The sequence below is a fragment of the Vigna umbellata genome, chromosome 9 (genome assembly GCF_029865625.1).
Source record: "Vigna umbellata cultivar VRB3 chromosome 9, Vumbellata_1.0, whole genome shotgun sequence".
NCBI classification, from domain to species: domain Eukaryota; kingdom Viridiplantae; phylum Streptophyta; class Magnoliopsida; order Fabales; family Fabaceae; genus Vigna; species Vigna umbellata.
This window is the reverse complement of record NC_142173.1, coordinates 15,806,182-15,823,583: the sequence shown is the minus strand read 5'-3', so window position 1 is coordinate 15,823,583 and position 17,402 is coordinate 15,806,182. Positions and strand designations below refer to the sequence as shown.

The window sequence follows — 17,402 nt, the reverse complement described above, 5'->3', positions numbered from 1 at the left end:
ACCTGTCCAACTCTCTTATTTATGAAAATATGAATAAAAACATGATTTCAAGCTAGTTTCTAAGTATAAAGGTTGCTTTTAGTATCAATTTTAAGCATGAAAATAACAGTTTTTCAACTGTTATCAACTACTTAACAGCAAAACAACCAAAAGTGAATCAGACACGATACAAGAATGCATCCGAGGCTTGGCTTGCATGCACTATGGAACGAACGATTAAGGACAAAAGACTTACCAGGTTCAGAACTCGGAAATGTTCGGTTCAGAATGAAGCTTATGACGCCGGGAACGCTTCTACGGTCTCTAAAATATGATCGGAGGAGTAAACAAATGAGTTTTGGTAGAGAGAATAGAAAGCTTTCAGAGAGAAGTAGGAGAAGATGAAAAGATCAGAGTTTTGGGGAAGAAAGGGTGCATGCAGAGTGAGTGAGACGGGTTTTCAAAAATTCAGTTTTGCTTCCCACATTAGGACGAACGTCCGCTCACTCACTGACACCTGCCTTCCACTATCTGATTTTCGAATCTTTGACGCTTGACACCTGGCGTCCGCGCAGAGGGTTTTGGGTGCGTTTTAATTAACTCTGACGGGGGTTTTGGGTGCGTTTTCCGAGGTCTGACACATCGTGTGTTTCATTCTCCAAGAAAGTGTTCCTATTCTACCACTAGAACCCGTGCCTCCTTCTAGCAAAATAAATGAAATGGCATTTTCTCCCTTTTTGCCTCCAGAACGTGACACACTCCCGTGACACCACGTGTTGCCACTTCTAGAACAAATTGGATGTACAAATGGTTCTAAAATAAATTTGCAAAGTGTTCTTCACCTTCTAAAGTTGACGTGACCACTCTTCTATTCTCGTGATCAACACTCACTACTTCTTAAATGAATTCCTTCTCATATTAAATCAGTTCTTCATTAATAAACCTGCAAAGTATTAATTTCAAAAAATGAAAGTGGGGTAGCCTTTCTCATCCAGCAGCACTTTCAAATCAACTTTCTCTTCTTCCCAAAATCATTTACTCCCTTGCCTTTATCCACGTCCCATCCCCCTTGACTACCACCTACTCTACTTCTCATTCTATAAATCAAAAACAATCTTTCTTCTTCCAACCATGACACCTACTCCTGTCAACGTGTTGCTACTTCCAATATGTCCAGCGTTGCCACCTCAAGCTTCATCAACCAAACATGAAATTAAAATGCCCGTAATCAGCCTCCCCCTTTCCGTGTGTTTCCTTCTTTTTCATTTAATAAAATTGCTCAAAGAAAAACCAAAGTCACGGCTGGACAAATCCCTTTTACTAAATGAAATAACTTCTAATTGTGATCTACCATTCTCTCATTTAGCACCGCTTCGTTCTCAAATTAAAGGGGCCATGAGTAAATCAGCTTCTCATCTCATAAATCAAAAACAAATATCTCTCTTCCAGTAGCCGTGCAAAAACTGAGACACCTCTTCATTTCTTCCAGCTCAACACCGCATGTTGTGCAAGCTTCTTCTGTGGTGCTCCCTGGACTTGACAGCGTTCTCCAATAATGAAGCTCCTCTGCTCGCAAAATGAATCAACACTTCCTCCTCCCATAACGTGTTCTTCCTCCACTTAATCACCACTTCCTTTTCTCTAAAAGCATCAAAACTTCGTGCCTGAAAAAAAAAACAAACCGAGACCTCCTGGAGCATTTTAAAAAAAATGAGAGCTTTCCTTAACGTGCTGGACGCCGTGCACAACGCAAGATGAAAGCAGCGTCCTTCGTGTCTCTATTCCCAGCGTAAAACGTGCACAAAACAAAGCAAAATTTCTAATTGATGGAATCTATAAATGAACGTGACAGGAGGTGAACCCAAACTTTAAACAAAGGTGCACAAAACCAAATGAAAATGAAAAGGGAAATAAAAAATCAGCGAAAAGAAATCAACGTTCTCTTCATTCATGCCATTGAAAACCGTGTTCCAAGAACCAAGAGCAGAATGAGAGAAAAAGAAACTAGTAACGGGGTGGCGGCTGTACAAGGGTCGTGTGTCCTCCCTTTAATAAGGGTTGGGTCCACACAATAAAACCCTAGGGTCCAAGTCACTAACCTCTACTCTTGGGTCTAATCTACTTCACCAAAAATTGACCCAAAATGTAATAGTTGATTCAAAAATTCTAAACTACTGAATTACAATTTAATTAATTCTAAAATGTCTGTGTGGAGAGTCTTGAATTTATTTGCATTCTTCCTTATGTCCCAAAATGTATCTCCAAAATTTTTCCTGCAATCAATGATGAAAATAATTAACTCAGATAATTCAAATTAATTAAAATAAGAATTTCTGGTCAAATTAGGCACAATTAACAAAAACAGAAAAATACCGGACGTGTAAGCACAATTCCGTGATTAATTATAGCACAATGAACTAGGTGAAGTCAAGAAAATATTGACTCATCAAAATAGACCACACTTAGTCTTTTGCGCTCTTGGGCAAAACCAAGACGAAAACCAGGGAACTACTCAAACATCAGGGATGTGACACAGACTCGACAGACAGACAACAAAGACTCCAAAACAGAAACACAGTTACACAATTCTCACAAAATCTGGATAGTAAAAGGTATAAGCAGAATCCCACACAGAGTCAATGAAAGCAGATACTCAAAGAATCATCCAAACAGTTCAATACAAGGAAAACAGTCAATCAGTTCAAGAGATGAATCATAAGCAACATAGTTTCACAGATCCACACAATTAGTGTTTCTCTCAAGTGTTTAAGGTAAATCAATGTCACTCAATGCACTCAAGAAAACAAACACAAATAGACTTGGCAAGCCTCTAATATCAACACTCAAGCACATACGCATGTTCAAATCAAAAGGTCTTTTCATGGTTGTAATGGGGCCAAGGACAAGGGAGGATATATTTGGATAAGAAGCTACAAACCATAAGGTACAGAGGAGCAATGGGGAACAAGTGTAAACACATTCAAACACACCCACAACCTCTAATTCCATCCTCTTCTTGACTCCATTATTCACAATTTTTTTTCATTTTTTACTGTTTTTTTGCTCTTTTTTTTTTCATCCTGTCTCTTTTCTTTACTCTATTCAGCATACAATTTGAAGAGACAAGATACACCATATATTTACAAAAACACGATAAGAAGAGGACTCCCTAGCCAATTCCTCTGAAACTCCCAGAAGACCACACTTATTCCCAAAACAATTCCAAAGCTCCAAAACAAAGAAATGAAGATAAGCATAGGCTCAAAAGGGTTATCAATGGATCAAAACAGGGTAGGCTCATCTGGCTCTAGAGGCTCAACAACAAACTGCCTTTATTAGTTGGCAAACATGCGTATCAATCAAGAATTATCAAAAAGAGTCAAGCCAAGACATATGTGCAAGCAATCAAGAGACATATCACACACAAGAAAGATCATCAAATGGCTCAAACCTCACAGGTAATATGGTCACCATCAATTCAACTCTCAAACATCATGATCATCTTCCAAGCAAAGAAAAGCAAGGAATCCAACAAATCATAGTATCAATGAAGTGAAGGAAAACTGACAACCTAATCACAATCCAGAATTTACAAAATGCATGCAAAATTATACACAAGACACAACAAACTACATAAAAACCGAAACATGAACAAAGAAACAACCTCCCCTAATAGACCACACTTAAACGACACAATGTCCTCAGTGTGTCACAATCAGCAAATCAAACAATAAGAACAGTCATCAGATATCGACAAAGTGCAATAAAAGTGAGGAGGAAAGGAGAAAAGAAACTCCCTGGGTCAGATGGGAGGATAGGTGGGGTGGACCAAAGACGTCTCCTCCACCACTACATCCAACAAAGAAGGATTGCTGAGGAAAGGCTTCAGTCTATGCCCGTTCACCTTGAAGCTTTTAGCTGTAGATGGACCTTGGATCTCTACTGCACCATAAGGATAAACATTAGTCACAACAAAAGGTCGAGTCCGTTTTGATCTCAACTTACTACCCATGAGGCCGAGTCTAGAGTTATACAACAAAACCTGTTGGCCAACCTCGAAGTCCTTTCTAACAATAGAACTATCATGGAAGTTCTTTGTCCTTTCCTTGTAGAACTTCGAGTTCTCGTAGGCCTCCAATCGAATCTAATCCAATTCATTTAATTGCAACTTTCTTTCCTCTCCAGCTTGGTCCATGGAGAAGTTGCAAGACTTCACAGCCCAATATGCCCGATGCTCAATCTCAACCGGTAGGTGACATGCCTTTCCGAAGACAACCCGGTAGGCAGACATCCCTATCGGTGCTTTGTAGGCTGTCTTGTGGGCCAAAAGAGCATCGTCCAACCTATTGCTCCAATCTTTCCTGTTGGGCTGGACAATCTTTTCCAAAATCCTCTTAATCTCCTTGTTGGAGATCTCAGCCTGCCCATTTGTTTGGGGGTGGTAAGGTGTAGAAACTCTGTGCGTCACCCCATATTTCTTGAGCAAAGCTTGCATGGATCTGTTGCAAAAATGGGTTCCTTGATCACTAACAATTGCTCTAGGCACTCCAAACCTGCAAAGAGGTGAGATCTAACAAAATAACAGGCTTTGACTCCACTCCAGTCTTCAATTTGCAAGTCAAACTCCTGGAGCAGTAGCATCCACCTGATCAATCTATGCTTTGACTCAGCCTTTTTCAACAGAAACTTTAGAGCTGCATGGTCAATATACACAATAACTGATGATCCAAGAAAATATGACCTAAACTTCTCAAGGGAAAAAACAATTGCCAACAACTCTTTTTCAATGGTGGTATAATTTGCTTGGGCAGCATCCAAAGTGCGTGAAGCATAGTAGATCACTCTCGATAGCTTGTCAATTTTCTATGTCAAGACAGCCCCCAATGCATAATTAGACGCATCACACATGAGCTCAAATGGGGCTGTCCAATTCGGTGCCTGAATGATAGGGTTGGTGGTCAAAGCTTCCTTCAGGCAATCAAACGCCTGCTTGCATCTGTCATCAAAAGCAAAGTCAATATCCTTCTGCAGCAGTCTAGACAAGGGAAGCGCCTTCTTGCTGAAATCTTTGATGAAGCGCCTGTAGAAACCTGCATGTCCAAGGAAAGATCGCACCTCTCGCACGCAATCACAGATATCTTAGCAGGGTCTACCTCTATTCCCTTTTCAGAAATGGTATGCCCTAGAACCAAACCTTGTCCAACCATGAAGTAACATTTCTCAAAATTGAGAACAAGGTTTGTTTCTATGCATCTTTTCAAAACTTTTTCCAGACTGTCTAAATATGCATCAAAAGAGGATCCATACACAGTGAAATCATCCATAAACACCTCTATGCAACTCTCAAGAAAGTCGCTAAAAATGCTAAGCATGCACCGTTGGAAGGTACCAGGGGCGTTGCATAGACCAAAGGCCATCCTTCTATAGGCAAAAGTGCCAAAGGGGAAGGTGAATGTGGTTTTCTCTTGATCCTCAGGCGCAATATTTATTTGAAAGTAACCAGAAAAACCATCAAGAAAACAATAATGAGATTTACTGAAATCTTTGATGAAGCGCCTGTAGAAACCTGCATGTCCAAGGAAAGATCGCACCTCTCGCACGCAATCACAGATATCTTAGCAGGGTCTACCTCTATTCCCTTTTCAGAAATGGTATGCCCTAGAACCAAACCTTGTCCAACCATGAAGTAACATTTCTCAAAATTGAGAACAAGGTTTGTTTCTATGCATCTTTTCAAAACTTTTTCCAGACTGTCTAAATATGCATCAAAAGAGGATCCATACACAGTGAAATCATCCATAAACACCTCTATGCAACTCTCAAGAAAGTCGCTAAAAATGCTAAGCATGCACCGTTGGAAGGTACCAGGGGCGTTGCATAGACCAAAGGCCATCCTTCTATAGGCAAAAGTGCCAAAGGGGAAGGTGAATGTGGTTTTCTCTTGATCCTCAGGCGCAATATTTATTTGAAAGTAACCAGAAAAACCATCAAGAAAACAATAATGAGATTTACCTGCCGAGCGCTCCAGCATCTGATCAATGAATGGCAGGTGGAAATGATCTTTCTTGGTTGCTTGTTTGAGCCTCCTATAGTCAATGCAAACTCTCCAGCTGTTCTTTACTCTCGTAGGAATCAACTAATCTTTCTCATTCTTTATCACAGTGAGGCCAGTCTTCTTGGGCACAACATGGATCGGGCTCACCCAGTGACTATCTGATATCGGGTAGATGATCCCAGCTTGGAGAAGCTTGGTCACCTCCTTCTTGATGTCATCCATAATCACGGGGTTTTGCCTTTGTTGTGGTTGCCCAACAGCTTTGGCGCCCTCTTCTAGAAGAATTTTGTGCATACAAGTAGATGGGCTAATGCCAGGTATGTCAGCCAATGTCCATCCAATGGCCCTCTTTTGCTTCCTCAGCACACTCAACAACTTCTCCTCTTGAACAGCATCAAGGGAGGTGGAAATGATCACAGGTTTCTTCTCATCATCCTCCAAGTAAGCATACTTGAGGTTATCTGGAAGCTGTTTCAACTCAATAATAGGTGCCTGCAAGTCAGATTCATTTGTACTTCCTATAAAGTGGTTAGTACATCCTGACTCCAAAGAATTCAAAAGTAAAGGCAGAACACCTATCTCATCAAGCTCCAAATCCATATCCATAACAATTACATTATCAACATCATCAATATCAAGAACATCATCAACATCATGGATATCAAAATCCTCTTCAAAATCAACATCATTCTCAAGTTCAGATTCAATGCATGTATGTGGAGAAGATAGAAAAGAATGCTCTTTCTCATGCAAAGAATCAAACTCATCAACAACATATTTATCAATAATGTCATCCAACATGTCAATCTTAAAAATAGAATGGTCCTCAGCTGGGAACTTCATTGCATCAAGAATATTAAAGTGAACCATAATATCAGTAAATTCCATGGATAAAGTTCCAGCATACACATCAATCTTGGTTCGGGCAGTTTTCAAAAAGGGTCTGCCTAAGATTATGGGAGCGGATCCATGAGAGAATCCCTCCTCCATTTCCAAAACATAAAAGTCGGCAAGAAAAATCAGCTCACCAACCCTAACCAAGACATCCTCTATGTAACCTGTTGGGTGGGTAACACTCCTATTTGCCAACTGAATGACCACACCCGTAGGTTGTAAAGGGCCAAGAGACAAGGATTTAAAAATTGAAAGAAGGATGACATTAATGGAAGCACCCAAATCAAGCATGGCATTTTCAAATTTACTATTTCCAATCATACAAGGAATGCAAAACGTACCTGGGTCCTTGCACTTTTCAGGAATGTGCAGGACCGACTTACCAATAAGTGCGGGACCGACTTACCAATAAGTGCGGATACATTCCTGCCCATACTGATTCTTTCATCTCCTTTCATTTTCCTCTTATGCGTGCACAGGTCCTTCAGGAATTTTGCATATCTAGGAATCTGCTTTATGGCATAAAGTAGAGGTATGTTCACCTCTACCTTCCTGAAGGTCTCCAATATTTCCTTGTCCACCTCTTCCATCTTTTTGCTAGGCATCGCCCATGAAGGGAATGGAAGAGGGATAGGTCGGTCAACCAATGGAGAAGGTGCGGCAGTGGTGGTGGTGGAAAAGGGAGAAGATCCACCTGAAGAAGAACCACCGGTTGGAGAAGAAGATTCACCCACCTCAAATGCCCTGCGTGGACCGTCATGGTCGTCCTTTCTAGGACAAGTAGCAGGCACGGGTGTAGGTGTAGAAGCGGGCTCTGAAGGCACGACAATCTGCTTCCATGATCTGAGGGTTATGGCACTCACATTCCTTGGATTCTGCACATTCTGGGATGGTAACTTATCAGAATTCTAAGACTGCGCCTGGTTTATCTGAGTAGCCATCTGACCCATCTGGTTAGTTAGACTCTGTATGGAAGCTTTAGTCTCCTGCTGAAACTGCAGGTTTTGCACAATCATCTGTCTCACTAACTCTTCCAATGAAGGTTCAGACGAAGTGGAAGGGTGGGCAGCTGGTTGGGCAGGTGCCTCTTGTCGCTGTTGTTGTCGTTGCCTCTAGTGTTGTTGCATAGGTGGAGGCACATATCTGTTAGGTGCTCCAGCATTCTGGAAAGGCGGTGCCTGCTGTTGATGCTGTGGCGCATTGTTCCATCTTAGATTGGGGTGATTCCTCCACCCTGGGTTGTACCTGTTGCTGGACAAGTCATGATTTTGCTGTTGTGGCTGCCTGTTGTTGTAGATGTTCGTAGCATAAGCCTGAGGCGCATCAGAGGCAGCAAGGTGCTGCAAAGAAGGACAAGTATCTGTATAGTGGTCACTGGAAGGACAAATAGCACATAGTCATGCAACAGATGCAGATGGAGCTGCAGATCTCTGGTTGGTAGTCAACTATGTCACCAACTTCGCAAGAGAGTCAATCTTTCCTTCCAACTTGCTTTCAACAGCTGATAAAGACTGGGCAACAACATCATGTATGCCCCTCACCACAATGGCATCATTCCTGGTGCTAAACTGCTGGGAGTTGGAGGCCATCTTCTCAATCAATTGCCTGGCCTCAGCAGGTGTGGTGTCTCCAAGAGCTCCACCACTAGCAGCATCAATCATACCCCGATCCATGTTGTTCAAACCCTCATAGAAATACTGGATAAGGAGTTGTTCAGGTATCTGATGGTGGGGACAGCTAGCACAAAGTGTCTTAAATCTCTCCCAATACTCATATAAGCTCTCTCCACCAAGCTGCCTAATCCCATTTATGTCTTTTCTGATAGCTGTGGTTTGGGATGCTGGGAAAAATTTCTCCAAGAACAGCCTCTTCAGATCATCCCAGCTAGTGACGGATCTAGGCGCCAAACCATACAACCAATCCTTAGCAACACTTTCAAATGAATGAGGGAATGCTTTCAAGAAGATGTGCTCTTCAGGAACATCATGCGGTTTCATAGTGGAACAGACAATATGGAATTCCTGCAAATGCTTATGTGGACTCTCAACTGCAAGACCATGAAACTTGGGCAACAAATGGATCAGTCCAGTCTTAAGAACAAATGGAACATCCTAATCAGGATATTGAATGCACAAGCTTTCAATATCGAAATCAAGTGCAGCCATCTCCCTAAAAGTCCTCTCACGAGGTGGAGGATGTGCCATATTGTTCTCAGTGTGAAAAACAACATAATCAGAATCAGAATCAAGTGCAGATGCAACAGATGCAGTAGATGTAGTATGCATAAAGTACTCAGCAGTGGGATGCACAGTATTCAATGGAACAGACTCAACAACAGACTCTAAAGATAAATTTCTAGAATGCCTAGCATTAGAAAGTGGTATTAACATTAATGAGGAAGATGAATTCATATATGCATGAGAGTAAATTAGGTGAAATCTAAACCCAACAACAATATCATAAACTTCATTCATTCATTCTTGTGTTTAGCCTCAATTGGTCAAATTGCATTCATGTTTATTTTATTTCAATTGCATCCAAAAACCCCAAAATTTGTTCTTTAGAGTCTTAATTAGTTGAGTAATCACATAATTGTTTAGTGTCGTGAGTCTCTTGGGAAATGATACTTGGTCTTACCATTTATTTTTACTTGATACGATTCGGTACACTTGCCGAGGTCTTAATGATAACAGTTGAAAAACTGTTATTTTTAAACTTAATTTTTACGTTAAAGACAACCTTTATGACTTAGAAATTAGTTATGAATCATGTTTTTTATTAAGTTTTGGAAATAAGAGAGTTGGATAGATTTTATGTTTGGTTTTGCTTGTTTTTTGCAGGTTTTAAGATGAATTGAATGAAAGAAGTGAAGTAGCCAAAAGTTGGACTTAGAAAAAGAAGAAAAAGTGCACAAAAGAAGAGTCGCAAGTACCGCTCAGTGCCACTTTGACCGCTGAGCGGCACTCTGAAGTCCCGCAGTCAACGCTGAGGGGGAAAACTGCAGTTGAGCGTAAAAATAGAAGAATCGCACTTACTGCTGAGCGCCATTTTATTGGGCCTTGGGCCAATTTTCTATAATTTTTAGGAAGCTATATAAGGTTTTAGCCGAATTACGGTAAGTATCTTTGGACAGAAAGAGGTGAAATCGCACTCCTTTCACCCCTTGGAGGCGGATTTTGGATGCTAAAGCTCCGATCTTCAACTTTTAGGGTTCTATCTTTCACTCTTTCATTTTTTTTCATCTAATATCACCATGTCTATGGTGAACTAAACCTTATTTGTTGTTGGGGAAACAATGTAATCCTTCGAAACTCTAATGTATTGAATTGGTTCTTTAATTTATATGTTTTCTTTCATTAATTTTTAGGGTTTTTCTTCTATACTCTATGCATGCTTTGTTTAACTAATTCAATTGCATGATCATTGCTGTTATTTGTATGGACACATATACGTAAACCTAGAACTGAAGAAATTCTCCCAAGAGCAATATTGCCTAGACATAGGGATAGAAGGATTGGTTGTCTTTAAGCTTCTGTGCGAATGTAATGCATGAATAATTGGTAGGGAGATAAGACATTGTAAACTAGTGATTAGGAGTAGGCTTTCTTCACCGAGACATCGGGTTTAAGGTAAATTAGAAAGGGGCATTAACATTAATCAAGAATGATGAATTGATGAATACATGAGAGTGGATAGGATAAGTCGGAAACCCCAACAAAATAATCATTCCATATTTTACATCAATCACTTTTGCATCACTCAATCTAATTGATGAATCACATATGTTTTTGGTGGTTCAATTGCTTCCAGCACATGCTTCACTCTCTTACACATGGCTTTTGATCCACTAAAACACGGCTGATCATCAGCCTAGTATAGGCACTGAAATGGTTGCTGGATTGGCTATAAATCAACACCTCTTCTCATTGTAAAGGACTTTTGATGATTAATGAGTTTTACTTCTGCTGAAGCATTTTCCAGCACCCGAAACTCTGCCAAAAGTCACCTCCTATTGAGTTTTCCTTCTCCATCTAGCTTCCTTCCAATGAAGGCCACCTGAGCTAGAGAACCCATTCACCATAGAGCTCTTCCTCCACCTATGCATCCACTGAATTCATTCTTCCGCTGCTGCCAAACCACAACTGATATCATCCGCTGCATCAAAGTCCTTCCACCGCCATTTGCTTCTCGTGCGCAAACATATTCATTGCTCACGGTCCAATTCATAATTCTACTGCCTTGAACCCACACCTCTTATGGAGCACCATATCAAGTGGTATTCAGAGCCTAGGTTCTTCATCACGCTCCAGCTAAGTATCTGTTTTCATTCGTTCCATTCTGTCAACATTTCCATTTATGTTTTCTTTATTCTGTTGCACTATTACATTATTTTCAAAATTCCAGTAGATTTCAATTGAGAAATTCTTTGTTTCCAGCTTTTAATTGCTTTAGGTTCATCATTTTAATCAGTTCACTTCATTTCTTTGAGTCTTTTAATTTGGAAATGGTTTAATACATCATTTGGTCCCTACTTTTGTGGGTTTGATTCAAAATGATACTACCTTTTGAAAAAGTTCAGTAAGGCCCCATATTTTGTTTAAAAATGTTCAATTCAGTCCTTTGCGTGGACGCTGCTAAAAACATAACGGTGCTAATGCCACTGTGGACAAATATGAGTGAGGTGTTATGTTGGATGATTACGTGGCATTGTGAAGTGAAGTGTGGGTTCTTTTATTAAAATCAAAGAAAATTCCAATCTAAAACCCAAATGTTTTAAGAACCCTAAAGTGGAAATTAGAATCAGAAACCATATACTCTATGCATGCTTTTTTTAACTCATTCAATTGCATGATCATTGATGTTATTTGTATGGACACATATAAGTAAATCTAGAACTGAAGAAATTCTCCCAAAAGCAAAATTACCTAGACATAGGGATAAGAGGGTTGGTTGCCTTTAAGTTTCTGTGCAAATGTAATGCATGATTAATTGCTAGGGAGACAACACATTGTGATCTAGTAATTAGGAGTAGGCTTTCTTGACCGAGACATCACGTTTAAGGTAAATTAGAGAGTGACATTAACATTAATGAAGAGGATGAAATCTAAACCCAATAAAAATATCATCAACTTCATCCATTCATTCTTGTGTTTAGCCTCAATTGATCAAATTGCATTCATGTTTATGTTATTGCATTTGCATTTAAAAACTCCAAGATTTGTTCTTTAGAGTCATAATTAGTTGAGTAATCACATAACTATTTAGTGTCGTGAGTCTCTTGAGAAACGATACTTGGTCCTACCATTTATTATTACTTGATACGATTTGGTACACTTGCTGGAGTGTTAACAAGCTTTTGGCATTGTTGTCGGCGACTCGTGGTTTAACTATTATTCTTGTGTGATTCTTAACCGATTAGACTTTTTATCTTTTTATTTCTTTTATCTTTTTATTTTTATTTTTTTTCTTTTTCTCTTTTATCTTTTTCTCTTTTTCTCTTTTTCTCTTTTTCTCTTTTTCTCTTTTTAGTTTTTTTATCTTTTTATTTTTTTTCTTTTTATTAGTTTATCTTTTTATTCTTAGTTTTAATTTTTTTATCTTTTTATCTTTTTACCTTTTTTTATTTTTTCTATCTTTTTATCTTTCTATCTCTTTATTTTTTTCTTTTTAATTTTTTATCTTTCATCTTTCTATCTCTTTATCTTTTTATCCTTTTAATTTTTTATCTGTTTGTGCTAATTGGGTGCTCTAGTGTAGTGTTCTTTAGTGTTTACAGGATAAAATTCGAAAATTTGTACTAGGAGTACAAGACCATCAAGAAAAGAAGGACAAAGAAGGTCGCAGGGCGCGCCTGGGCGCCCCATTAAGGGCGCTAAGCGCCATCCTTCAAGTGTCATGTTCACCAAGTTCTGTGCATGAAGTGGTTAAAAATATCAAAGAGAATGGAGTTATTGAGATTGAGGCTCCTTATTCAAGGATGGTAAAGATGGTGAACAAGAACATGTTGCAAATAAGTTCATGTGATGAAAGGAAAAGGAACACCAACATCATAGATGCAGATTGTGCTTGATGACAAATTTATGAACACCAAAAAACGACGCCAAAAACTTGTTTAACAATCGGCAAGTGTGACCGAATCGTATAAAGTAATAAAACTAGGTAAGACCAAGTATCATTTTCCCAAAGGACTCACGACCTAGTTTAGCTATATGATTTATTGATTATTTGAGACTTGAGAACAAATTGATTGTAGGTTTAAATACAAAAGACAGTAATTAAATATGTATGCATGAATTTGATCAATGAAGAAAAACATAATACAAACACTTCAATGAATTAGACGGATGAGTATGTTGTTGGGGTTATCAATTTCATCTTATCCACTCTCATATACTTTAGGAATTCATCATTCTTTTCATCAATGCTAATGCCACTCTCTAAATCACCTTGCAAGAAGGCCTATCCTTAATTACGAGTTCATACAATTTCTAGCATTCCTAGTAATTAATTCTTAAGTGCAGAAGCTTAACGACAACAAATATGCTAATGGGAGAAATTCCCCGGATCTAGATTTCTCCGTACGTTTCCATATCGACAAAATCACTAATCATGACAATGAATGAGTTAAACAAAGCAAGCTTTACGCAAAGAGGAAAAACCCTAACTAATGATGAAAGAAAGCATAAGTCTTAAAAATAAGATGTTAAAACAAATTCCATATATGAGAGTTTCACAAGACTACATTGATTCCCCAACAACAATACAAGGTTTAGTTCACTATATTCATGCTGAAACTAGATGAATAATAATGAAAGAATGAAAGATAAAACCCTAGAAAGAGGAGGAGGTAGCCTGAACATCCAAGATCTTTTCTGATTCCATCTCCATCCTTCTTCACTTCTTTCACCAAATTCACCTTAAAACCTGCATAAAAACACTGAAATCAAGCATAAACCTGTCCAGCTCTCTTATTTCTAAAAATATAACCAAAAGCATGATTTCAAGCTAGTTTATAAGTGTTAAAGGTTGCTTTCAGTATCAATTTTAAGCATGAAAATAACAGTTTTTCAACTGTTATCACAACCCCAAACTTAGAACTTTGCTTGTCCTCAAGCAAACAAGATGTAACTCAATCTTCTACCAATCTGTATAACGGTTCACTCATTCAAAATTTCTCTTTTCAAGATAAGTACAAACTTCATTTCAACTAATGACAAAGATTTCAATCAAGACATGCACATGCTTTGGTGTTCACCAAGTCACTTAATATCCAACAAATGCTATTTTTCATGAATGATCAATCAACGAAGCATAGATGTTCATGTGCTCATGGAATATTTCCTCACTAGGTAAAGTGTTTCACTCAACCACAAGTGTATAAGAGGTAATCACTCATTCACTCCACTATCACAATGTCACATGAATCAACTTTGCCTTTCATTTAACCACAATCAAAAACATTCACAAGCATGCATCATCACAAGGACTTTTCAATGGCTTATAATGTGGCTGGGGTAACAAGAAAATTGGTTTTTCTAGATCAAAAAACCCTTGAGTTAAGAGAATCATATCAACACAATCATTCTTATTTTTCCCAACTTTCTTTTGCATTGAGCTTTGCTTTTTCTTTTCTTTTCTTTTCCTTTTCTTTTCACATTCTTAATTCTTAGCTCTTAGCTCAATGCTTTCAATTTTTTTTTTTTATAATTTCCCAACAACCCCAAACTTGAACATTTGTCAATACCACAAAATATTTTCTACTTAACTCAAGGTAAAGCTTTTCAACAAGGGTTTTCAAATTATGTTCAAGGCTAAGGGTTCAAAGGATAGAACACAAAGTGTTCTCTTTTAGTGGGCTAACTTCATGAATTTGGCCAATAAAAAGGGTTACCAACAAATGGCCTTGATCATATGATGCAAAACAAGCAATTGATTCAATCATAGAAAACCTGGGCAAAATCATTCATGCTTTCAAAGTAATAGCATTCAATCATAACAACTCTGGAGCTCAAAACCTCACAAATAGGCTCATTCACATTTGACATACACATCCTGCTTAATCTCACAATCACAATCACAATATCATGCATTTGTTCACAAAGCTTGTGAATCACCTGTATAAGCATTTAATGTGCACATCTCAAAATCAATCAATCTCAAAGCATCATCAAGCATTACTTATCAAACCATCACAATCATAAGCAAACCATCATAACAGACAAAGGTTTCCATTTGAGTACATCAAACCCTATTCTAAAAACAAAAGTAAATAAGTTCAGAACACAAAACCAAACAAAATAGAAGATAAAGCAAATCCTGCTCTATTGTTGATAGCATCTATCAGTGAATGCTATCTCAGTTAGTCATCAACTCATGCTATCATCAGAGTCTTCTTCCTCTCCTTCTTCTTGGATCTTATAGTCTTGATTCTTTTTTGCACGATGAGGAGGTCATCCCTGCATCAAACATAATTCACAAAACCAAAAGATACATTGTTAAGCATTAGTAAACCACAATGAAGAAATCAGCCCCTTCAATGATACTCTCTCCCAACCCCAAACTTAGATGGAAAACTAGTGAGAAAGTGAGTGAAAGGGAGATTTTCTCAAGAGGGAAGAGGGAAAAGATGTAGAGAACCTTTGAAAAGGTATGTAGGAGTGTGTGCAGAGAAGAGCCTGAAAATAGAAGCTAATGCGCAGCTTAGGGTATAAAAATACCCTAACGGGCTCGGGTTCCGCTAAGGGGCAACCTAAGCCCAGTCTGCGATAGTACCGCTCAGCGGTAGTTTGCCGCTCAGCGGTGTTAGCAAAATGATGAAGATGAAGTTTTGATGATGTCCAAATCAAGTCAAGAGAAATCAAGATTCAAGATGTTATGAAGACTTGTATTGCTATGGAAAGCTTTTGTAATAATTGTAGTTTAGTGTCTAGGACTTAGATTTTTAGTGGTTTTGATTCCATGTAATTTTATATTATATAATTATTGTCCAGAGTCAAAATCGCACTGTATTAATCGATTAAAACAAGTATTAATCGATTAAAACAGAGGCTGGCCCTGAAAACCCAAGCGCCACTAGAATAATCGATTAAAGTGTATAATAATCGATTAGCTAATCGATTAATCTTGAGAATAATCGATTAACACTGACCGTTGGGGTTTTCAGATTTGAAAAACTAGCCGTTGTACTCATTTTAATCGATTAATACTTATGTTAATCGATTAAATGCGTTAGATGGCCCGTTTTCGAAGAATGGAAGAGTATTTGGCTGAGTCTATAAATTGGCTCTCTGTTGATCTCAAAAACAACTCTTCCCTTGTGCTCTAGTACTCAGAAATCATTGAGACTTGTGTGTTCTTGTTCGGCTTGTGAAACTCTTGTCTGTGGAGCTGGTGAAGTGCTACTACGGTGACAGAGGAAATAGCCGGTTCATCCTTGGTGTCTCTAAGGAGGTGTTCGGAAGAGAATCATCCTTCGTGAAGTATTCGGAGGAGGTGTTCATCCTTTGTGAAGACTCAAAGGAGGTGTAGGTTCATCTCTTGTGGTATCAAGAGAGGTGGTTTCTAAACTTTTACAAATTGTGTTTCTTTGTGATTGTAATTTGTAATTGTTTTGTGTTAGTGAAAAAGGTTTATCTTGTTTGAGATAAGCGACTGGACGTAGGATTGGTAAGATCCGAACCAGGATAAAATCATCTGTGCAAATTTCTCTCAACCTTACTCTCTTTATTTGTCTTTATTATTTGCTTGGTAAGTTTAATTGAGTAGAAATTAAAAGGCACACGTTCGTATTAAAAACCCTCTTGGTTTGTTATTCCACGCAAATAATTCCGCTGCAGAGATTCTGACAATTGGCATCAGAGCTTGCTTTGATAGTCATTCAAATGGCAGGATCACATCAAACCTTTGCAGAGGGTGCATCAATCAATAGACCCCCACTATTCACAGGTGAGAACTATGCATTCTGGAAGGTAAGAATGCAAATATTTATTGAATCTATTGATTGTGAAATTTGGGATGTTATTGCGTCTAGTTCTTCTGTTCCTACTAACAATACACAGGAACCAAAGCCCCGTGGTCAATGGACCATTGAAGAAAAGAAAAGATTTCATAATGACGTAAAAGCTCGGAATATCATTGCATCAGCATTGACTGTTGATGAGTTCTACAGGGTTTCTGTCTGCAAAACTGCTCAAGAAATGTGGGACGTGCTCAGAGTGACACATGAAGGAACGGATGACGTAAAGAGGGCAAGAAAGAACTCCCTAATTCAAGAGTATGAAATGTTCCGGATGAAGCAAGGAGAAACAATTTCCGACGTTCAAAAACGCTTCACCAACATTGTCAATCATCTCATTGGACTAGGTAAGTCATTTGATACTGATGAATTAAACATTAAAATCTTGAAGTCTTTAGACAGGTCGTGGCAACCTAAGGTGACTGCAATCTCGGAGTCACAAAACCTCAACACCATGAC

At 38.6% G+C, this 17,402-nt stretch overlaps 1 pseudogene; it reads right to left on the bottom strand.

Annotated features, from left to right (window-relative positions):
- Positions 1-6,115: 6,115 nt before the first annotated feature.
- LOC148192685 (uncharacterized) lies at positions 6,116-9,318 on the bottom strand (annotated as a pseudogene).
- Between the last annotated feature and the right edge of the window lie 8,084 nt (positions 9,319-17,402).